General features: G+C 44.2%; 1 long non-coding RNA gene across 1 annotated transcript in view; it reads right to left on the reverse strand.

Moving 5' to 3' along the window:
- LOC136163439 (uncharacterized) overlaps positions 1-16,811 on the reverse strand; it is a 50,716-nt gene extending 33,905 nt beyond the window's left edge. The window contains exon 1 of the long non-coding RNA XR_010662242.1: positions 16,795-16,811. This is a non-coding gene — a long non-coding RNA (uncharacterized lncRNA). The remainder of the gene's footprint in view (positions 1-16,794) is intronic.
- Positions 16,812-24,514: the final 7,703 nt, after the last annotated feature.

Raw genomic sequence — 24,514 nt, forward strand, 5'->3', positions numbered from 1 at the left:
TAATCAGACTAATAACATAGAGAAGTACTTATGCTATTTTGCTAAGTAAGAAAAACAGACTAAAATTCTATATGAAGTAAATTTTGAACCCCTCTCTTATAACCCAATAAAAAGCAAAGTTTTATATAAATATATGTATATATTGAAAAATATTGAAAAATATTAAACTCTATACCAGGATTTATGTTATCTTTCTTATTTTTTTTCTACATTGGTTATATAATAATTTGAAAGTTTTTTAAATGTCCAGCCTGATGAACTCATGTTTGAGCTTTCCAGAGAGATGGGCTGCAGACTAAAGCAAGAAAGACTTCTATCACCAAGGACGCTGAGCAGTCCTGGCTGTGTATGGTTATATGCGTTTGTGTCTCATATACTAAATGCTCAGTCACGCTAACTATTTTAATGACAAAATCTGAGACAGAGTTAGAAAGGGGGACATTTTATTTTCAGACATGACTTGTTGCTGAGGCTCTGGGGCAAATGGAAAACCTGTACCCTCTGTGCAGACCTCAGCATTCTTACAGGTGAGCCATGCTAAGAACCCAGGAGGGCAGCCGGGTGGGGGCGGTCACCTTACCAGAAGGGCAAGCGGAAGATGTAGAAGGAAAAAGAAACAGGGGCTAAACCATAGTTCCTTTTCTTTTCATTTCTTCTTACTCATCAGAAAGCTGAAGGTAGAGAGTGTCAGTAGAACATGTGCATAGTAAGATGTGAAATCAAAACAACTGCATTAGTTTCGTTCAGTATCTTCATTGTTCTGATAAGAATGAAATACATAGGGACATATGAACTATGAACTAAAACTATAATTTCAGTGATTCTACATATGAATTAAGTGCTCTGATATTTGCACTTAAAACAGGTATCATACAATATAGGGAGTAATGGTAATACTCCCATTTGTGATAATAATTTAAAATGTTAATTTTTCTGTACTAAGAACATTCTATAAAATATATATTTTAAAAACACCAATGCAAACAGAGACAATGGATGAAATAAAATTTTTTATATTTAATACCTTTAGAGGTACTTCTTTGCCTGCTTTTTTAACAAGGGACTCCATATTTTTATTTTGCATTGGGTCCCACAATTTATGTAACTGGCCCTGGCAAGAAGGTTACATGTTACAGGTTTAAATTTCTTTTCCTTGTCATCATCACTGAACCCCAGAGGAGCCTTAAGACTCCTCCCCACCTCCCCCTCATGAGAAAGATGCCTGGACCATGGATGAAGGAAAGATGCAAGGAAGCTGTGTTGTCAGAGGGAGCCTGAATGGGCCAAACAGCCTCCCCGTTTTGTTTCTTTGACTTTTCTTTTTCTCAAGAATGCTAAAGTCTAGAGGGCTTGTGAAGGTGCTGACTACACTCAGCCAGATTTTCACTAAGGTTCCAGACCTGCAGTATAGACTGTAAGAAACTTGGCTCCTCCTAGCTCACCAGGAGGAATATAAAATCAGCCTCCCGCCCCAAACCCCGTCCCGAGGCCTAGTATACATATTTGTGTGTGTAGCTCCTTCAAGGCTTATCTTCACTGAAGGGACTTGGTCAAAGAGGTGGGGTTCTTGGTTGGGACCCCAAACTGATCATCTCAGTGTAAATAACCATGGAGCCAGCTCCTAGAATCCATCCCACGCATTTTCCTCTGTCCATGCTCGGGGACTGTGGAGAAGAGCCGTGAGGCTGATGAACTGGTGAGAGGTCCTGGGGGAGAAGGCGCTGGGAAGCCGGACCCGCCAGGGAGGGCGCCTCCCCCGGAGGAAGGCAGCGGATGTGGGGACGCGGGGAGCCTTCTGCTGCAGTGAGTGAGGACAGGGGAATCACCACCGCCGGCCGGCGGGTCACACCACCGCAGCTCCTCTTGTCAGCGGTACTGGCCCCGCTTCTCATCTGCTCACCTATGCTGGGAGCCGGGAGGCTGGCGGCGTCCTGCGCGGGCGGAAGGCATGGCTGGGTTGGGACGGGGCCTCGCCAAGGCTGCTAACTGCTCGCTGCCAAGGCCTCTTGAGCGCACTTGGGGCCTTTTAAGTTGATTTGCCTATGTCCAGAGAATCAACTGGGGCTCTCCTGGTGGCTCAGACAGTACAGAATCTGCCTGCACTGCAGGAGACCTGGGTTCCACCCCTGGGTTGGGAAGATCCCCTGGAGGAGGGCATGGCAACCCACTCCAGCATTCTTCCCTGGAAAATCTCACGGACAGAGGAGCCTGGAGGGCTACAGCCCTTGGGGTCGCAAAGAACCGGATAGGACTTAGCGACAAACACTTTCACCTTTTCAAAGAATCCACCAGAGTAGAACAAAATCCTTACAGATGACAGAAGGGGGCAGAGTTGCAGGTTTATTTTTCCTTGGCACCATTTTGGATCAATGGCAAATCAAGGAATATTACTGGGAAAATTCATTCATTCATTCACTCAGTGTTTATTACCTACCTATTTTGTAAAAGAAGAGGATATTCCACAGAGAGACAGCCTGAGAAAAGAGGAAAACCCAAGGTATGTTTCCATGACAGCGACGTGTAGCTGGCATTTAAAGAAAATGAAGAGTAGAAATGATTAGAAATGGTAGCTGCGGGGGCGGGAGTGGGGGGGAGGCTGGTATTTGGACTTTGATTCCTTGGACAAATGGGAGCCATTAAACTTTTTTTTTTTTTTTGCTGTCATCATTTTTTTTTTTTGGAAGTACAATTGACGTGCAGTAAATTTCATCCTTTTTAGCATTCTGAGTTTTGGAAATGTATGTCATGATGTAAATACGGCCACAAACAAGCTGTAGAGCACTCAATCATCCACAAAATTCCTTGTGTCTCTTTGCAGTCAGTCCTTCCCCTACCCCAGCCCCTCACAGCCACTGGTCTCTTGTCTGTCTCTACAGTTTTGCCTTTTCCAAAATGTCCCATGTTTTTCTGTCCACAGTTCTTTCTTTTGCTCAGTAGTATTCCGCTGTTGGACTACCTCATGGTTTGTTCCTTCTTTCATCACTTAAAGGACATTTGGGCTATTTCCAGTTTCAGGCAGTTAGGAAGAAACTCACTAACAACATTTACATACAGGTTTTTTGTATTAACGTAAGTTTTCCACTCGGGCAAATTTCTAAGCATATGAGAGTAAGACTGCTAGTTCAAATAAATGTTTATAAGTGTATGTTTAACTTTAATAAAAAAAAAAAAACCTGCCAAACTATTTTCCAAAGCAGCTGTAAGATTCTGCCTTCTCCCCAGCAGTATGGAAGTTCTATTATTCTGCATTCTCATCAGCACTTGGTATTATAATTTTTATCTTTAGCCGTTGTAATAGCTGGGTAGTGGAATCTCACTGTAGTTTTAACCTGCATTTCCCTAATGACTAATGCTGTTGAGCATCTTTCCATGTGTTCTTTCTCTGGGTGAAAGATCTGTTCAAATCCATTGAAGTGACATGATCAGAGGTATGCATTAGGAAGATTATCCTGGCAGCAGAGCACCGTCTTGTTACTCAAGTGTTGAATAAGGACCAGCAGCACCTGCATCTCCTGGGAGCTTATTAGAAATGCAGAACCTTGGCCTCATCCCAGCAGGATCTCCAGGTGGTTTGCGTGCATGTTAAACACTGAGAAAACATTGGGAGGAGAAAAAGAACGGAGGGGTTAATTTAGGAAAGTGTTGCAATAGAGGACTCAGGGAGGCTGAGCAGTCAGAAGGCGAAGGAGGTATAACAATCTACAGCTCTCCTGCCGACCTGGTCTAGAAACCTGGCTTAGAGCTTCCGTTCTTATCTGTGTCCTTACCTGGGTTTGCCTTCTGGATGAAGGCCCATGAGGTAGCAAAGAGAGTTTTCAGAGGAAACCATTCCCTGGACCAGCAGACACATCCATTCAGACCTCTAGTCATGGCCTGTGGGGCCTAACTGTAGGGAAGAGGCCTGCTGTGTCAGTAAGGCCGAACAGGATAGGAGTCAGTTTTATCAGTTTCTCCAGCCAACACTGACAGGGCCTCTCCTCTGTGTGGGCACATAGGTAAAGCTCAGCCCTCAGATGAAAGCTCACGGTCTAGGTGAGGAGCCAGGCGGATACCGCTGCCATTCAGTATGATCAGCGCCATAGCAGAGACACATATAAAGTACTGTACGAGCCCAGGGAAGGGAGAGACTGATTGGGGTAGAGGATGTACAGAAGGGCAGGAGGATTCAGAAAAGAGTTAACATTTTACTTGGGATTTAGAATTTTATTATTAATAGCTAACATTTACGGCCCACTGGCTACGTGCCAGAGCCTGTATTTTGTAAGATTATTGTATTTAACCCTCACAAGAGCCTTCCGAGGAGGGGCTGCTATTAGCCCCATTTTATGAATAAAGTAACCGTGGGCATAGGGGAGTCAGGAACTTGCCCCAGGTCTCACAGCTTGATTCCTACTCTGGCTGGCTCCAAAGTTTGCATCCTTAACTGACCATGCACTCCGAGCCAAGGACTGGCTGACAGAACCCCGGGGAGAAGCGACGCCGAAACGAGTCCCTGTCCTAACTCCCAGCCCCTACCCCAGGCCCAGCTCTGCCCAGAGGGACCAGAAGCACTGAGCAGGTGTCTAGACCAAGCCTTCTAGCTCCCCTCAGCAGATGGGGGCACAGGCGGCGGGCGCCTGGCTTTCTCATTTGCTGCTGAGTTGCGCTTGGTCAGACTTGCATGGTCATCTTCAGCTCTGGCCGCTGCCTTTCTCAGCAGGCAGAACTGGAGAGTATCAAAAGCCTGGCGCTGCTTAGATCTCACATAACTGTGGATTTCTCCTCTATCTAAGGAGATAAAGCCAAAGACAGGCTTTTGCTCTTTCTCAGCCTCCCCTGACAGCATCGAGGCCTGTGCATTGTAAAGATTTCCCAAAAGGGGCTCTGTTATAGTTTTCAGAAGTAAACCTTGAGGTGCAGGGTAGACACAACCCTCAGTTTATCTTGGTGAAAGCCTCATGCCCTCTTGACCTCAGTTGGACCTAGCAAGCTCCTTGGGTCCAAGGACACGTATCCCTTTACGTTCCTCTCTCGGGGCCGTCATGCCGTGCTGGCCCAATACAGGCTCTCAAGGAGAGTTGGTTGTGCTGACAACCTAGGAGGCTGGAGCTCAGAGAGAGTGTGGCTAACAGGGGTGAGAGGGCGCAGACTCTGGAGCCAGGCTGAATCCTATCTCTGCCACCTACTGGCTGTGTGACATTAGGCAAGTTACTTAACCTCTCTGAGCCTTAGTTTTTCCCTCTGTAAGATGGAGATAATAGTCCATTCCTCCTAGAGACGTGAGTTGTTACAACAAAGTGCTGAGTATCAAGCCTGTAGTAAACACAGTATAATTAGCATCATCATGGAAGAAAGCAGTCTTTGAAATTCTACCTGGGTTGAAATCTCAGCTTCATTCCCTTCTAGCAATAACCTCAAGCAAAGTAGTGAGCCTGAGTTTCAGCTTCCACATCTGGAAAATAGGAACAATAGCATCTTCATCCACGGATGAGTGAAGAAAAAGAAAGTGTTAGTCGCTCAGTTTTGTCGGGTTCTTTGCAACCCCATGGACTGTAGCCCACCAGTTTCCTCTGTCCATGATATTCTCCAGGCAATAATGCTGGAATGGGTTGCCATCCATTTCCTTCTCCAAGGGATCTTCCCTACCCAGGGGTCGAACTCGAGTCCTCTGCATTGCAGGCAGTGAAGTACTGTGGAAGTAAGTGAAGTACTGAGCCTGAGTTTCAGCTTCCACATCTGGAAAACAACAATGTCTTCATCAGAGGATGAGGGGACAGATTAAAAGAAGTGACATTGGTAAAGGGATGGTGCAGTTCCTGCCCAGAATAAGGCGGGTATAATCATTTGGTTCCTTGATTTACTTGCCCACCTTATCTAAGGGTGAGGGAGATGTGACTGCTGTCTGGTCGACCTAGTAGGGTAGCCTCAGCCCAACCAAGGTAGAATTGTGAAGCAGTAGAAGATTATGGGCTGTCCAGAGAGCACCTGCCAGTTCTAGGGCAGAACTAGCAAGAGTCAGCTGGTGGAAGGAAGAAAGCAGACAGTAGACAATGTGGCAATTGCAAGACCCCGGGGAGGGATGGGGAGGGCCTGATGGATGCTGGGTCAGAACCTCTGGGTATCTCTGCTTTTGGCAATCTGCTGGCATCCTGGTCTCTGCCACATAGCAGTAGCTCACTATCTCTTTCTGTGCATTTCAGGCCCTGTACAGACAAATCCATGCCCTTTGTTACTGCTGGGACTCAAGCACTCAGCAAACCCGACCGACAACAGGCACAATCAGTGGGCTTCCAGCCAGATGGGGTCAAGAACAAGAGTGAGGAGAGATCAGAGGCAAATGTCTGCTGTAGATTGGTACGGCACAGGGTGGCCAAGGAGCACAGTCTTCCGGGTTTCTATGCAGCTGACCTTGAGTGGCTGGTCTCATGAGGCCTTTCATCACCTTGGTCTTCCAAGCATCTCCACTGTGACCACCACAGGGGGGCCGGATTGACCCCTTTGGGTATAGCCTTCAAGAGCCCCTGGAGAGGGAATTCATGGACGAGGGGATGGGAGCTGACTCCAGAGATATAAATGGACAGCGCAAGGTGATGGAGGATCCTGGCTGCAGAGCCCAGCAACCTGACCTGTGATCTGTATGTAGCCAGGAATGAACTAAAGGCAAAGAAGCAGAATGATTTGACGGCTGTTTTAGAAAACTTCTTTCAGCTGTGTAAAAGATATGCTCCTTGAGAAGATAGCGGAAACATTGGCTAATGTTTTTTCTTTGCAATCCCGTGGACTATAGCATGCCAGGCTTCCCTGTCCTTCCCTGTCTCCCAGAGTTTGCTCAAACTTGTATCCATTGAGTTGATGATGCCATCCAACCATCTCCTCTGTTGCCCCCTTCTCCTCCTGCCCTCAATCTTTCCGATCTACCTCACTGGGTCTTTTCCTATGAGTTGGCTCTTTCTGAGGAAAGCCTAAATCAGACTTTGTTCTTCTCTTTTGATTAGCTCTCTTTAAAAGGTTAAGGAAAACTTCTATTATCATAAGCCTTTGGTGATGCCCTAATTTGTTTTCTCCCCATCCTGTGAATCAGGTGTGGGGAGAGGACACACATACTTAACTTCTCTGTGTGAGAGAAATACAGCTGATTTACCAATTTCACGCGTGGGTTTTGGCACAGCCAGAAAGGATTTCACAGTCTGAAGTCTCAGCATTGTGCCCTAATGAGATCCCCTTGTCACCCCCCAACACACCCACACTCACATTTACCTTCTAAAAAGTCACTTAAAAAAAAAGTCACTTTAGAAAGAACACACCCTGGTTTTGGAAACTCAGCTCTGAGTCCCAGTCCCAAGATATTTGCATATCACTGCCTCAGTTTCCTTCTGCCTCATCATTCTCTCATTGTTATTGTTTCTCAGTGAGTTTCCTGCCAGTTCCCTCACTGAATTATAAATGTAAACACACCACCAAGGTTGACCTTTAGCCCAGTGTAGTTCTGCAGCCCCAAAGAAACCGTCCTTAGGAAACGTGAATAGTAAACAAGTACTGAATAGAGAAGTCGATGTTGACTGCCTTCTCTTCTAACATCTCCAGTGTACCTCTTACTTTACCAGGAACACTGGCCTCAGCCCTGAGAGCATGTCAGCAGTTTTTCCTAATTGGCTCAGAGCTGTGATGCCTGCCTTGGGGTCCATCTCGCTGCCCCTGTCTCCAAAGCATGCCCGATAGGAAAGGCCCGAGTGTAGAGGAAGTTCAGGAGGCTGCATTTATAATATACTGCAGACTTCACATAAATGCTTCTGCAATTTGAAGTAGAAAATGGTGCACCGTACATCACTTTAACTAATTGATCTCAAACTTTATGCTATTCCCAAGGGCAACATAAATTCATAGCTCTCCTTTATGCAAAAGGCTTCCAAACTGTACAATGACAAACAGGTGTGTTTCTGCATATTTTGCTCTCTGCATAATATTATGTAGTACTTTGCAGTCCATATATCACACACCAACCCTTGAGTCCTTGGATGAAAACAAAAATTAATAAAATTAAAAAAAAAAAAAAAGCAGGTGAAATCCCCTAAGTCACAGAAGTAAACAAAGTTCAAGCTTTTTAAACAGGATGTTGTTGGACTCATAATGGACTTTGGGCTGAGGGGAGTGAATGATGGCTTTTACCACAACCCCAAGCTTCCAAAGAAAAGTAGAGCAGGCTTGAAAGGAATCAAGCTTCAGGCAAGTTAGGACTTTTCAAAAAAAGGGAATAGAAATCTGTTTGTACCTTTTGAGCATCAACTAGTAAGATATTTTCAGTTAGGTTTGTAAAAGCACGTTTAAACCTGTTTGTGGAGACAGGCTCATAAAAATGTCCTGGCCAGAAAGCAGAGATGGGAGTAGGGGAAGGTGGCAGGCACTTTATTTTCCCCTGGAGAACTAAGGGTTGTCCCAACAGGATACAATATCCCCCTTGATCTGAATGAAGCCTGGAGCAGTGTAGCTGGTGTGCCATATTTCACTATGACACCACCTGGCCCCTATTCTCAAAGCTCAACTTCCTCATTTTCTCTAAATAAACTCTAACCTGGAACAAGACTGTGCTTATAAGAGGACTCACATTTGGCTCAGTCCTCGATGGGAGGGGGTGGCAAAGGGTGACCACAGCTGGCAAAAATCCAGGTGGGAGAAACCCATTCACGTGTGCCTCTCAGAAATCTGAGGTGCCCAGTCCCTATTGTATTATAAGTCTCATGATCTCGATTTTCTTTCTTTTTAAGTCTCAGAGGACATCTTTTATTTACAATCAGTCATGTGTTTTGTTTTACTCTGGGATATATTTCTATCATTAAATGATAGTTTCATGGCTTCATTTTTTTCTCTTTTACCCCAAGCCCCCTTTCCCAGGCCAAATGGAAACCTCCAAATATAACTAACATCAATTATTATCCCAGGGAATTCAGGAAAATCTCAGAAAAACATCCCTTAGGATCACTTTCTAGAATCAGCATTTAAACTGAATATTTCTTCCTTTTGCCACAAGAGGAGAAAAAAAAATCCCCTGGAGAAGTCATGTTTCTAATGAAACTGAAATGAGAGTGTCTAGTCAAATGTCCCCAATAAATCTTCCAGCTGGGGTAATGGGAACGGCCTCCCTGAAAAGGGATGAGGCTGAGGAGAAATTGTGTTATCATCCTGAGCCATGCTTACAATACCCAAGTGTAGGGTGAGCACAGTGATATCAGGACAGAGCTAGTTTGTCCAAATGCATTTGAAAAAGTCAATTAAAGCAAACTAGAAATTTACAGAGGGCTGGAAGAGTAATTAAAAACAAAACAAAACAGGGGTTTTAAAGCCTATTTGCCCAAATCCCCAAGTTATTAGAATTCATTATTAAAATGTGAAAGTAACACTTGAAAGGCCACACTATTAGTTCAAACCAGGCTTAAATTGTACAATGTCTTTACTTTCTTCTTACATTCTAGCTACTTCATGTTGGGTTTTTTTTTTTGCCCCCACTTACTATATAATAAGCATTTTCTGTTATAGTCTTCATAAATTATTCTTTATACATTAATATTCCAACCACTGAATGCACCATGACAACACTAATTTTTCTTATTTTGGTTAGATTCTTTCCAATTTATCAATACTATAATGCTGCAATGGACATTTTGAGGACTTTAGCTTATTTCAGTATTTGAATGATACCCTTAGGACTGATTTCTAGATGTAGCAATAATGAGTTGAATAGTATGTCCATCTTTATGCCTCTGGACCCAGTTTGTTGGGGTTGTTTTTCCAAGAGGTATGCTCTGTTTCCCAGTCATTTAGCCCTGAATTAGAAGTTTGTTCTCACCAGCACTGAGTATCAATATGTAAAATTTTAACATTACTTTAATAACAAATAATTTACCAGCTGAGCTATTTCAAATCCCAAAAGATGATGCTGTTAAAATGTTGTGCTCAATACGCTGGCAAATTTGGAAAACTCAACAAAAGCCATAGGACTGGAAAAAGTCAGTTTTCATTCCAATCTCAAAGAAGGGCAATGCCAAAGACTGTTCAAACTACTGCACAATTTCACTCATTTCATGTGCTAGCAAAGTAATGCTAAAAATCCTTTAAGCTAGGCTTCAACAGGATGTGAATCAAGATGTACAAGCTAGATTTAGAAAAAGCAGAGGTATCAGAGATCAAATTGCCAACATCTGTTGGATCAAGGAAAAAGCTAGAGAATTCCAGAAAAATATCTACTTCTGCTTCACTGACTACACTAAAGCCTTCAACTGTGTAGATCACAACAAACTGTGGAAAATTCTTAAAGAGATGGGAATACCAGACCATCTTATCTGCCTCCTATGAAACCTATATGCAGATCAAGAAGCAACAGTTAGAACCAACCATGGAAAGGACTGGTTCAAAATAGGGGAAAGGAATACATCAAGGCTGTATACTGTCACCCTGCTTATGTAACCTTATATGCAGAGTACATCATGTGAAACGCTGGGCTGGAAGAAGCACAAGCTGGAATCAAGATTGCCGGGAGAAATATCAATAACCTCAGATATGCAGATGACACCACCCTTATGGCAGAAAGTGAAGAGGAATTAAAGAGCCTCTTGATGAAGGTGAAAGAAGAGAGTGAAAAAGTTGGCTTAAAGTTCATCATTCAGAAAACGAAGATCATGGCATCTGGTCCCATCACTTCGTGGCAAATAGATGGGGAAACAATGGAAAAATGACAGAGTTTCTTTTCTTGGGCTCCAAAATCAATGCAGGTGATGACTGCAGCCATGGAATTAAAAGACACTTGCTCCTCAGAAGAAAAGCTATGACAAAGTTAGACAGCATGTTATAAAACAGGGACATTACTTTGCCTACAAAGGTCTATATAGTCAAAGCTTTGTTTTTTCCACTAGTCTTGTATGGACGTGAGAACTGGACAATAAAAAAGGCTGAGCACCAAGGAAATGATGCCTTTGAACTGTGGTGCCGGAGAAGATTCTTGAGAGTCCTTGGACCAAAAGGAGATCCAACAGTCAATCCTAAAGGAAATCAGTCCTAAATATTCATTGGAAGGACTGATGCTAAAGCTGAAGCTCCAATACTTTGGCCACCTGATGCAAAGAGCTGACTCATTGGAAAGGACTCTGATGATGGGAAAGATTGAAGATAGGAGGAGAAGGGGATGACAGATGATGAGATGGTTGGATGGCATCACTGACTCAATGGACATGAATTTAAGCAAACTCTGGGAGATGGTGAAGGACAAGGAAGCCTGGCATGCTGTACTTCATGAAGTTGCAAAGAATTGGACATAACTGAGCAATTGAACAACAATAATTTACCTAGAAATTTAAAAATTTTTAGTAAGGCATCCCTGCCCCTCTTTCTCTTTTTCTTAAATTGTGTCAGTTTATCAAGTTGCTCCGTCTCCACTTCAAGAGCATCCTGTGCCCTAGTTGATTGCATTATGCAGCCAAGGCTGAGAACCACTGGTATAGAAGGTGAGGATCCCAGCCAACTTTAAAGGGCTAAATAAGAAAAGGGGTGTTGTGAATGTAGAGACAAGGTTTCCTTCCAGGTAGTCTGATGGAAGGCAAAGACATAAGAAGTTTAGTCTGAGGAGGCAGCAGGGTCAAAGAAAGGTGCTTTTAGCAATGGGATACACGACCTGCATATGTTCAAAGGCAGAAGGAAGAATTATCTGGATGAGGGAGACCAGGAAAAGGGGTCAGCATGGGCAAAGGAAAGTAGTTATTGCTCTGAGATGTGGAGGAGAGGGCATGGGCAGAAATGTAGGGACAGGCTGAGGAGTGGGAGTTTGTATCAGCCAGCCCTGACTTTTTGCAGGGAGCAGGTCATCTCCTGGGAGTGGGGTCAAGCAGTGGAAATCCTGGGAGCAGCTACTGTGGAGGAAAGGAAATGAAAGGACAGTTTATTTGCTATAAAGCAGCCAGTTTGGTCAACTAGTCAACAATGCTCTTGATGCTAAAGTCCCCATTAAGAAAGGGGACGACAAACTAACAACAGAAATTAGGGTTGGACATGATTAGCTGTCATTTATTCACATTATCTTTGAAAGTTTGTGAATGAGCTGGCTCTATACATTGTATCAGCCATGGCTCAGTCAGAAAAGCTTAATCACTATAGGTATTACATGAGACTTTTTAAAAATGTGGACTAGAACTGAAGCAATTGTGGGATCTGATGGAGGAGTCTGCAAGACTGTTGCCTCTGGATCCATGGGATTGTAGTCATCATAGATCAGCATAGACTGAAAACTGGATGTGCAATGAGGGAGAGCAAAGACAGGCTGGAGCTCCTGAGGACAACTGGTACCTACGTCCGTTTCTCCATGTCCAGCCCTGAGGATGTGGGTGACTTGCAGCGGCAGCTCATGCCTTTGTCAGTCACACAAGTACCCGGACCACGACCTGGAGGGGCTGGAGCCTCACACAAACAAGGTGGGCTGGCAGGTGCTAACAACACCTGCTGGCTGCCGTGGGACCTGGTGTCTGTACAGACTTCTGATCATAAAAATAGCTGTTGCCCCACTTTTGCCCTTCAAATCTCACCTGGAACCATATAGGGAAGGGGATTCTGGGAAACTTGGCTTCATTGCAGCTGAGCTGACATCTTACAAAGTCACCACACACAGTATCTATTTTCAGAAGTGCTTTTGAAACACTCCACAGTCATGCAGGAATCTGGTACACAAAGTAGACTGCAAGCAATATTTTGGTTTTATCAGAGCCAGAAAAATGCCAGCCCAAAGATTACAATTTGAGCCCAATGTCCCATCTTGTTCCTGCAGGAAGGGTGACATTTAACACTTTGTGTTCCCGTCCCACAACCAAATTGAGAAGTGAGGTACCATTTCTCCTCTGAAGGTAGTGACAGCCTGAATGCTGTAAACACCTAGGAAACTCTTCCAGCAACTGTTTTACAACTGTCTCTGCAGCAGGAAGATTGGGGAAAGAAGAGTTCCCAGGGCTTTCAGAAATTCAGCCCTTTCTTGAGTTTGTTCTCATCTCAGCACGGTCTCCTAACCATTACCCGCTAGGGGTGGGAGGCTTCCCCGGCTGACACGGTGTGAATGATTAACTCTTGGGAGGAAGCTCAGTCATGAACTTGAAGACTCGGCAACATCCTGAATATTTGCCATCCAATGAAGCATGGCTGAAATAACACAGTCTCCCAGCTGTAGGTTTGGGGGTGCTGTCAGCTAGCCCCTTGGCCCTGTGGCTTATGTTCCTCTCCATGGATGTGGCCGGCCGAAGAGTCAGCCTTCTGGGTTCTGAGGGAGGGGGGACCGCATCTGCTCTGGCATGGCTCTCCTGCTTCATCTCTCATCTGACTTCAAACACAAAGGGGTCAACACCAAGCAGAAACTAGGCAGCCAGGTCTTCCTCTCGCATTGAAGCTCAGTGACCACAGCTAATGCCTTGGAGAGGGTTGCATTTTAGTCAGACTCAGACATCATATAGTTTTACTACACATGTGCAATCAAGCTAAATTGGAAAGCAGAGTCATTTAATAGGACCTGGGTTAGAAGGATTTGGACAAACATTTTTAGAACCATGAAGCTGGCTTCCCAAAGCTTTGCTCAATCTCTCTCTCTTTTCTTTCCTCCTTCTTGGTTACTTCTTCCTCCTCACCTCAACCCTTCTCCATCTGACATCTGTTTTCATTCCAGAAGCACATAGCCAAGAGTTTACTGGGATCAGCCTTTGATACAGAGAAGAACTATACAAAAAAGATCTTCACAACCCAGATAATCACAATGGTATGATCACTCACCTAGAGCCAGACATCCTGGAATGCAAAGTCAAGTGGGCCTTAGGAAGCATCACTATGAACAAAGCTAGTGGAGGTGATGGAATTCCAGTTGAGCTATTTCAAATCCTCAAAGATGGTGCTGTGAAAGTGCTGCAATCAATATGCCAGCAAATTTGGAAAACTCAGCAGTGGTCACAGGATTGGAAAAGGTCAGTTTTCATTCCAATCCCAAAGAAAGGCAATGCCAAAGAATGCTCAAACTACTGCACAATTGCACTCATCTCACATGCTAGTAAAGTAATGCACAAAATTCTCCAAGCCAGGCTTCAACAGCACATGAACCATGAACTTCCATTGTTCAAGCTGGTTTTAGAAAAAGCAGAAGAACCAGAGATGAAATTGCCAACATCTGCTGGATTATTGAAAAAGCAAGAAAGTTCCAGAAAAACATCTATTTCTGCTTTATTGACTATGCCAAAGCCTTTGACTGTGTGGATCACCACAAACTGTGGAGAACTCTTCAAGAGATGGGAATACCAGACCACCTGACCTGCCTCCTGAGAAATCTGTGTGCAGGTTAGGGAGCAACATTAGAATGGACATGGAACAGCAGACTGGTTCCAAATAGGAAAAGGAGTACGTCAAGGCTGTATATTGTCACCCTGTTTATTTAATTTATATGCAGAGTACATCATGAGAAATGCTGGGCTGGATGAAGCACAAGCTGGAATCAAGATTGCCAGGAGAAATATCAATAACCTCAAATATGCAGATGACACCACCCTTATGGGAGAAAGCGAACAGGAACTAAAGAGCCTCTTGATGAAAGTGAAAGAGGAGAGTGAAAAAGTTGGCTTAAAGCTCAACATTCAGAAATCTAAGATCATGGCATCTGGTCTCATCACTTCATGGCAAATAGATGGGGAAACAGTGGAAATAATGACAGACTTTATTTTTGAGGGCTCCAAAATCACTGCAGATGGTAACTGCAGCCATGAAATTAAAAGACACTTATTCCTTGGAAGAAAAATTTGACCAACCTAGACAGCATACTAGAAAGCAGAGATATTACTTTGCCAACAAGTGTCCATCTAGTCAAGGCTATGGTTTTTCTATTAGTCATGCATGGATGTGAGTGTGACTATAAAGAAAGCTGAGTGCCAAAGAATTGATGCTTTTGAACTGTGGTGTTGGAGAAGACTCTTGAGAGTCCCTTGGACTGTAAGGAGATCCAACCAGCCCATCCCAAAGGAGATCAGTCCTGAATATTCATTGGAAGGACTGATGCTGAAGCTGAAACTCCAATACTTTGGCCACCTGATGTGAAGAACTGACTCATTTTGAAAGATCCTGATGGTGGGAAGGATTGAAGGTGGGAGAAGAAGGGGACAACAAATGATGAGATGGTTGGATGGACATGAGTTTGAGTAAACTCAGAGAATTGGTGATGGACAGGGAGGCCTGGCGTGCTGTAGTCCATGGGGTCACAAAGAGTTGGACACGACTGAGCGACTGAACTGACTGAGGCCTTTGATGGAAGCAGTGATGGGAGTCTCTGCCCTCAGGGTACAGGCTCATGAGCCAGCCTTGCCCAGGGCGAGGCAGACCCAGGGGTGGGTGGAGTCAAGTGAGCTGAGTCTTGAAGCAAAAGCTACAGGTACCTGGTGGTTTCCTTTGTTCTTCAGTTCCCATTTCTCTGCTCGAATGTGGTAACCTTTGCTGACCACTAGACTGTCTGATGAAAGGAGAAGCCTGCAGCAGGGAGTAAACCTTCTCATGGCCATCGCTGGACCCTATCTTGTGGGCAAAGAAATCATTCTCAAATGCCAAACTTTTCTCACTTCCTGACTCTCTAAAGTGAAGTTGCTCAGTCGTGTTCAACTCTTTGAGACCCCATGGACTGTAGCCCACCAGGCTCCTCCATCCATGGAATTTTCCAGGCAAGAGTATTGGAGTGGGTTGCCATTTCCTTCTCCAGAGGATCTTCCCCACCCAGGGATTGAACCCGGATCTCCCACATTGCGAGCAGATGCTTTTACCATCTGAGCCACGAGGGAAGCTCCTGACTCTCTAGAAGGACCCAAAGTTTCAAGTGCTCAACAACCCACCCACTTTTATGAAAGCTGGTTAAGTCTTCTCAGCTGTGTTGGCCTGTTAACATTCTGCAATTCTCTTAAAACACAAATTCACTTCACGCTCCAGCCTCTTTCCTGTTATTCAGTTTTCCTGGCTGCTGTGCCAGATTTTGCTGATGCCTCCACTTTCACTCATGCCCTGTCCACACCAAAGCTTGTAAGGTGGCCAGAAACTGTTTTAAACATAATTTGGCTCCCAGCCTGAGAGCTGAATTTATCGTCTGCTCATCCCCTGGTATCAACACGTCCTCCTAGCAGCAACCCCTGGTACCTGGCCCAACGGCAGCCAGAAGGCACTAACTGCCAAGAACCAGCTGTTAGGGAAGGGGCCTTAGAAGGCTGATGCCACAGTCATCAGCTCTGCAAAATGATATCGAGAAGAGTGAGAGATTGCCCTGAGACTAAAGGCTCAATTCAGTAAACATCCAAGACTTTGAAGCTAGGTATCACAAGAGAGCCACCTTTGCAGAATCTTTAGGAGTGGCAGGTCACTTATCTGCACTGCCTTAAGGATGCTGCAACTGGACAGTGGGAGGGTCTTGGAGTTACTGTTGGCCTGATAACCAGAATGCTGCCCTTATGCTGTACATCAGGAAATCAGAAGGTGGGGGAGGGGGGAGGGGAGGTGACAGATGGTATCCCTGGATCAGTAGCATTCGAGTTATCTGGGAGCTTTTAGAAATGCCAGATCTCAGGTTCCAAAGCTGACCTATGGAAACAGACTTCATTTTAACAAGATCCCCAGGTGATTTGTATGCACATTACTGTTTGAGAAGCTCTGCTAGAAAGTTTACAGCTAACAAAGTGCTGTCATATAAACTCTACATCTGAAGAGGCAGAGGAAACTGAGGATTTGAGGTGAGTGAGTGACTTACCACTAAAGGTCACTTGGCTGGAACTAGAAATCTCTTACCTTCTACTGGTTTGGAGCTCTTCCCACTGGATTACTTTGCCTCCTGGTGACAGTCAAAAGGGAATAATGGTGGCAATGGACGTTTTCACTGAGCTCTCACCCCATGCCACGCACTGTTGTGAGTTTCACTGGCCCTACAAGAAGGGGGCCTTTACTTTTCTCGTTTTTCAGCAAGTTGAGTGGTGAAGCACCAGAAGCACCCGGTGTATTCCAGACTCTGTTGGAGTTTGGATTTCCCAGTAGTAACTGGGAAGCTGCAAGAAACCAGGGAATGACACATAGACGGGAAAACAGCTGTGTGATGCTGGACAAGCAGCCTCACCTCACATGACTCATCTAAGAAATGAGACTGAACTACATGACCTTCAGGGCAATTTCCAGTCCTGAAATTTGGGGATTCTAAATCCTTCCCTTGGTATATACTGATAAGTTTTCTTCTGAGCAGCTCTGATTTAGGATCAGAAATGATCTGCCCAGACCAGAGATGGCGGATGTGGGTTGGAGGCAGAGCCATATTTCACTCTAATGGGACAGATGGCAAACTGCATCCAAACCCTGTACCTGGCTGGCTGGCCAGCCTCAGCCCAAGCTGCTGTGCAGTGTCTTGGGATAACTTCCAAGTGGTATGGCTGTCCTACAAAGCTTTCTGAGAGTGACTTAAAAACCCTCCTTGCAGCTGTACCACACCCTTCCAAATTCAGCTGGCAAGAGAATACCTTTAAAGAAGTGAAGGTAGGGCCTGGAGTGTTTCCTGCATAGCCCACACGGCAGAATGAGTTAGCTGCCAATGAATCAGAAACATATGGTACTGAACATGCTTCTCTCGAAATGCGCATTGTTTAACAAGCTAGGGAATCGCTGTTTCGCAAAACAGTTGGGGCTTGTTACCAAATCCAGGACCTACGAAATCTAGTTTGAAATGCACTGTCAAACACAGCACACTCTTCAGGGCCAGATTAATATGTCTTTGCTCCGTCTGCCAGGAAATTATTTTCCAATTGTACCATTTGGTGATTGTGACTTGAAACGGGGTCTGATTAGGACCAAGGTTTAACAGACACCTGACCAATTACTCCTGAGTAAATCCAGCTTAAAACAAATCACAAGTGAGCACCACTTAAGTCACAGTGCAGAAGAACACACACTTGCTGCTTCTATTTTCAGAAAATTAATGAACGATTTCAGTTATGGCAAAAACAACCCTGCAGAACGAGGGTTAGCTTGCTCTTTTAATCAAGAAGCTTTGCCAAATATTTACTAAAATAGGGCAGACTCCTTGTAAAAGTATAAATAGTTTTGTTTCTTATTTAAAATAAAAAGGTCCCTAGCACCTTATATGGTCTGATCCTTTTGATAGCACTCGAGTGTTTTTATAGTAGGATTTCCATTGTGGTCTCTGTTAAGGAGGAGAGAAACAAGATTGGAACATGAGGCCAGAGAAAAATGATGCTTCACAAAAAAATCTGATAGAAAATTCTGCAGAGTAAACTGTGAGTAATGTTGTCTGGAGAGAGAGGAGCATGTGGTGATGCTCTCCTCACACTCAGGGAAAACAAGGTTTTCTGTAGCAGAGCTGGTTGATCCATCTGTTCTCTTTCTTCTCTTCTTCCTGGTAGAACCCTGCTTTGGCTCAGCCATCTCTTTCTCCCTGATGTGACTCAGGGTGTGGGCTCCAGGAGCAAATTCTGTCTAAGCTAGTCATGGGAGTTTCACTGATTCATTTAGGACAAGGCATGTGATCCAGTTATGCCCAGGAACAGGTGGGATGTCTACAGAAGGGATCTGGGGAAAGATCTCCTTGCTTCCAAGAAAGAGGAGCAAGAAGAAGCAGATTCCTCTTCCTGAGGATATTGTCATGTTTGGATGTGAAATTGGCAAGGTGGCAGCCATCCTGCTCTTGGACAAGGGTAAGGCTGACACAGGGGTTGGATACAGCAAAGGGAGCCATTGAGACATGGAACAGAGACCTGACATGTCCCATCCAGTACCCTCTTGCTTTTGGGCTTTCTGTTATGTGAAATAATAAATGTCCCTATTGTTGAAGTCAGTTTGGGTTGGTGTTTGCAGTATATGCTGTCCAAAGCATCCAAACTTATCTAAAATAGCTTTCAAGTCAACACACAGGCCAGCAATCCACCTTTTCCATCCATTCCTGAAAACTCCATCTCACCCATCATTTTGCCAAGAGGCTTCTGAAAGGTTAAAATTTCCCCAGATGCTGTAACATCAAGCTGTAGGTTAATCAATAAGTCTAAATGATGATTCTCTACTGATTACAATTTATTTCATTTTCATTTCTCAAGATTGGCAGATCTGAGAGGTATCCTAAAGGGCCTTTTTTGTAATGAAGACAACATTGAGTCAGTAGTGTATGCATTTCTAAGACTGGTTGAGTGCATGCAGCATGCATCCATCCTTTCTTGTGTATAACCCTTGTAATGAAGCATCAGGAATATCAAGAGAGCTGATGGGAGTCAGAACTGATGGTGGAGGCCCTAGATCAGCAAATCTTACTTATTTACTCAGGAGTCAAACCTCTGGCCAAGGCCCCAGAAGTAGCTTAAACTATGGAGATAGACATAGGCCTACTACTGTCAAACTCAAGATTTAGAAAAAGCTCCTTTGTTCCATGTGAAAAGTAAAAATTAAGGATTCTCTTGAGGATAGTATTTATGCCTCTGTATGTACCCCATTTTTCCAGTGGTCATGTATGGATGTGAGAGTTGGGCTGTGAAGAAAGCTGAGCACCGAAGAATTGATGCTTTTGAACTGTGGTGTTGGAGAAGACTCTTGAGAGTCCCTTGGACTGCAAGGAGATCCAACCAGTCCATCATAAAGGAGATCAGTCCTGGGTGTTCATTGGAAGGACTGACATTGAAGTTGAAACTCCAATACTTTGGCCACCTCATGCGAAGAGTTGACTCATTGGAAAAGACCCTGATGCTGGGAGGGATTGGGGGCAGGAGGAGAAGGGGACGACAGAAGATGAGATGGTTGGATGGCATCACCGACTTGATGGACTTGAGTTTGGGTGGACTCCAGGAGTTGGTGATGGACAGGGAGGCCTGGCGTGCTGCAATTCATGGGGTTGCAAGGAGTCAGACACGACTGAGCAACTGAACTGAACTGAACTGAACTGATGTACCCCAATAACTGGCTTCTGATGTTTCCAAACATACTTTTGATTTCAAATTATCCCTTTTGCATGGAGTCAGGGAGTCAACCTAACAAATACCAGATATGTTCTGTTATTTACTTTCAGAATCCCCTCCTTTTTTTCTTTTTATTGCTTCATTAAACTGAATTTGTCTTTATAGTACAAATATTCCAAAACAATGCGATGAAAAGTCAAAGGGAATTCTAAAAGCATTCTCTACCTATCTGACGAATGAAGATTAGATGTTCCAGCTTCAATTATTTGACTTATTGCCTCAGTTTTCTGTTTTCTTATGTCTATGAAGACCTGGTTTAGCACTTTCCAGCAAATCCTTCACTGGAGGTAGTCACTGATATGCTACCAGTTCTAACATGGGAAGGCTCAAGTCGTAACTCCATGAGAGCTCCTGGCACTTAGATTTCAGGTTGGAGGAATGGTGGGTAGTTCCTAACCAAAATGGAATCTGGAAATGTTTTTCATTAGACACTAGAATGCTAAATTTTGCTCTTATATTCATTCAAAACTAAAATAAAATAGAGGTTAGTTTTTTTTGGGGGGGGGCTGGGGTGAAAGGTTATGAGAATCTGTTGGCTAGAGAGCAAAACTCACAAATCATAAAGCAAATATTGTTTATAATTTCTATGTTGATGCATTCTTACAATGGCAAGGATGTCTCTGGTTGCGCTGACATCTTGGCACACATCATCACTCTCTTCGAAGACTGTAAACAGTGTGGTGTGAGCTCTGCTCAGAAGGAGTCACTACTCTCTAAAGTTACAGAGGCGCTGAGAGTCTTTCACTTCTTCCTGTAAAAGTACAGTGACTTCCTTGCAGACATTGCTCTGGGCAGTCTGCTGCACAGACTCAAAACCCACACTATAACATGCACAGCTCGACCGATTCACAACCCTTGGGACTGTTCCCTTTGATGTGAAATCTAGCCACCAGACTCATGAACAACGTTAACACAGTCCTTTATCCATTGCATTCGTTACAATTCAAGCGAAGGGAAAGTGACATGGTGCAATAGTACCATGGGACCACGGGCTTCGATGATCGTAATCATGTCTTCAAGAGTACACTTGGTTTGCAAAATGATTTTCCATACATTACTTTATGTGAACCTCTCAACAATCCTTGTGGGATTTTATAGACAGGAAAAACAGATGAAATAAAAAAGCTCAAATTACTTGCCCAAGTTTACATTTGGAGGCAGAGCTGGCATTTGAGCTAAGCTTTCTTACTCCAAATCCAGTACTTCTGGATTGTATTGTCTTAAAGACAGAGGCATAAGGGCAGTGTTATATGATGGTTAAGAGCACAGTAGATCTGGGTTCCAACTTCAGCTCTGCTACTTGTTGGCTCTGTGAGCTTGGGAAAGTTCCTAAGCCTCAGGGCCCTGCCTTGGTTTTCCCATCTATAAAATATAATAACATCACAAGTTTTGGGGAGAGGCTGAATGTGATAATGCATGAAGAGCACTAAGCATAGTGTTTAGCATTAAACACAATACTTAGCAAGTCCTCAGTGAATAATAGCTTCTTAAAAAGAAGAGAGAGAAAATTTAGTCTTGGTTGAGAGCTTTGAGTACAAATCCCATTTCTGTGGCTCTTCACTGTGTTACTGACTGTGTTAGTCAAAGATGTCCTGTGAGCTCCAGGTTCCTGTCTAACCCGGTGAAGGCAAGGGGGCCTTGTTCAGAAAACCTGAAAGAAACCATTCTGACTTCTCTTTTAAGCACAAGGCTCTCTATCGTTTATGGTGTGTGTGTATGTGTGTGTGCTCACGGGCACGTGCACCCCAGGTGTCTGGATGGGAGTGAAGGACCCCAGTATCAAAATGTCCAGCTTTTCCTTCATGTTAACACTCACCCAGCACGCAGCCAAGGAGTTTACAGTGCGGGAGATTAAAATGCACAGGAAAGTGGTGACGTTTGGAAACTGCCGTAGCTCTCTTGGAAAATACACACCAACACACAGACAAGGCTGCTATTGATTTCAAAAGAATGATTCTAGGATGGCAACAATATGATCTGATGGTTAGATTTCTTAAATTTACATCATTTGTTTAAAAATACTACAGGACACAAACAAGTAGAATGAACCACAATATTCACATCACCTGGCAGGAATGATAATAAGATGAGAAAGCCAGCACAGAGAAAAGACTGTTTCTTATTACAGAGCTAAATGAACTGGACATTTCAACTAGGAATGGTTACTTCGTGCCATCAAACCACTCTAACCAAGGCTAGGGGGGCGGGGGTGGGGGGAGTTCCAGAGGTCCAGAGTCCTTTCTCCAATCCTTTTAAAGGCAAATTGAGCAACTATATGCTGGGATGGGCCACACAAAAAGAAAACAAACGAGTTTGTACCAAGTCTGGCACGAGGTCAAAGTGATTCTTGAAGAAGGACAAAATTCCTTAGGGGTTAGACTTGGCCAACGGGGTCATGACTCAGGCTCCCTAAGTTGTAACTTTGTATTCAATGCTTAGCTATTCCCAAGGAGCTGGACATCTTGGGCTGGAGAGTGGGGTGGACTTCAGTCTGAGCTCTCAGATCAAGTCTTCCTCTCTCGCCACCCCTCCTGTCCCCTTAGGACAGCTCAGGCTCCAGTATGGGTTCTAGGACCCACCGTGCCCCACTTTTCTCCCTAAAAGTTCACATTTGGAGCCCCATGGTGTCCTTTCCCAAAAGCAGGCCTTATGGCTTTGCTGGTGGTCCAGGGATCAAGACTCTGCACTTCCACTGCAGTGGACCGAGGTTTGATCCCTGGTTGGGGACTTTTGCATGCTGCTAGGTCCAGCAAAAACTAAGACGACCTTGGAGACTCTACCCTCAGAGAAGCTCTAATAATGTGAACCTCTGCATAACCTCTGTAAGGGGGAGCTGCATTTGTTAAGCCTCAACAAATGTTTCTCTTACCTGCCCTCTCCTGGGTCATCAATACGTGTCTATGGGCTTTAAGGACCAAAAAGGGACCACTCAAGTAAGTCTTCTCAGAGCAAAGATTTACTCCAATGCAATTTATTGTCTCTTCTTAGAGAGCTGCTCAGCAACTTTTAAACAAACAGCTCTCACTAAAAGAAATGTTAAGGTTTGCTTAACCAGGTGCCCTGATGCATTAAAAATAATGGATAGTTATGACATGGTCTCTTTGTATTACTGTGATTACATAGGCTCTATATCTCCAGTAATGTTTCTGGAAGTCTGGTCTGTTTGCTTCAGACTCACCTGAGATGCTGTGTAGGATGAAGATCCCTGAACCTACCTCTGACCCAACGAATCAGAGTTTCTTGAAATGGGCTCAGAAATGGGCACCCCAGGTGATTCTAATGCACACCAAAGTTTACAGTGATCCATGAAAATTTGCCTTTTCTGGTATTTACTTAATCAGTTCAGAGAGATTTATTGAGCACCTACTATGTGTCATGCTTGATTCCAGGCTCTGGGAATATAGCAGCAAATAAAATGAATACTGCCCCAGTGAAGTTTCACTTCTAGAGGAGGAAACAAATAAATACAAAAAAAAAAAAAAAATAGGCAGATTTAAATATTAGGTAGTTATTAGAGTTGTGAGAAAAATGGGGTAAGGGAATGGAGAGTGGAGGTACCTTTCTTCCCCCCTGAAGTGGTGGGGGAAGGCCTTTTTGGCAAAGCATTTGAGCAGAGTCCTGAAGGCAGTGAGGGTACAAGCCAACAGATTTAGGAAGAAAGAGTTTCAGGCAAAGGCAGCAGCAGATGCAGAGTCCCCAAGGCAGAAGGGGTGGTTGGCATGTTTGAGGAGCAATGACAAGGAGAAAAAGGTAGCTAGAGCAGGGGGGTGGGGGAGACAGGGTGGGAGGATGTGAAATCAGCGAGGCTGAGGGGAGTGCAGATCTCGGAGGGCTTTGAAGACTTGCTTTCACTCTAGGTGTGATGGGAAACCACAGGAGGGTCTGTTCAGGACAGCGCCACGTTCTACCTCTAGGCTCAAAAGCACTCTTCTAACTGCTGCTTCTCTCTTGGTCTCAATCTTCTCTCTAGGTGTTCTCAGCCAATTCTATGGCTGTTAAATGAAGAACTGATTGGAGGGAGAAAGAGTACTTTCAAGTTACCCTTGCATACCTACCATTCACTGAATTCTTACATGTGTCAGACATTTGATTCTACAAGGTAAGCACAGGGTTATCGCCTCTATTTTAAAGATGAGGAAGTTGAAGCTCAAAAAGGTTACACAGCTTGGAAAGTCGTAAAAACAGGTTCTAACTTGAGTTTCTGATTTTAACCAATATGCCCACTGCCTCCTCTGATGAAACTGCTAGGTTTCACGGCAGTTCTATGGGTAAAACTAAGCATTGAAGATTTAATGAAGAAAATAAAGGGGTTCTGGACTCATGATCTAGATGAGAAAGGTTGAAGCTAACATATGTATGTTGGAACTTTGAGATTTCAGCTTTATTGCCTTCAGTTTGTGATTTAGTCAACACCTTCTTTTATACTCCATAGAGAGTCATGTAAACTCGAAGTCACAGCCCCAAAAAACCACCTAACCACAGGGAGTTTAACCTGTACTTACAATTTC

The sequence above is a fragment of the Muntiacus reevesi genome, chromosome 1 (genome assembly GCF_963930625.1).
Source record: "Muntiacus reevesi chromosome 1, mMunRee1.1, whole genome shotgun sequence".
Lineage (NCBI taxonomy): Eukaryota > Metazoa > Chordata > Mammalia > Artiodactyla > Cervidae > Muntiacus > Muntiacus reevesi.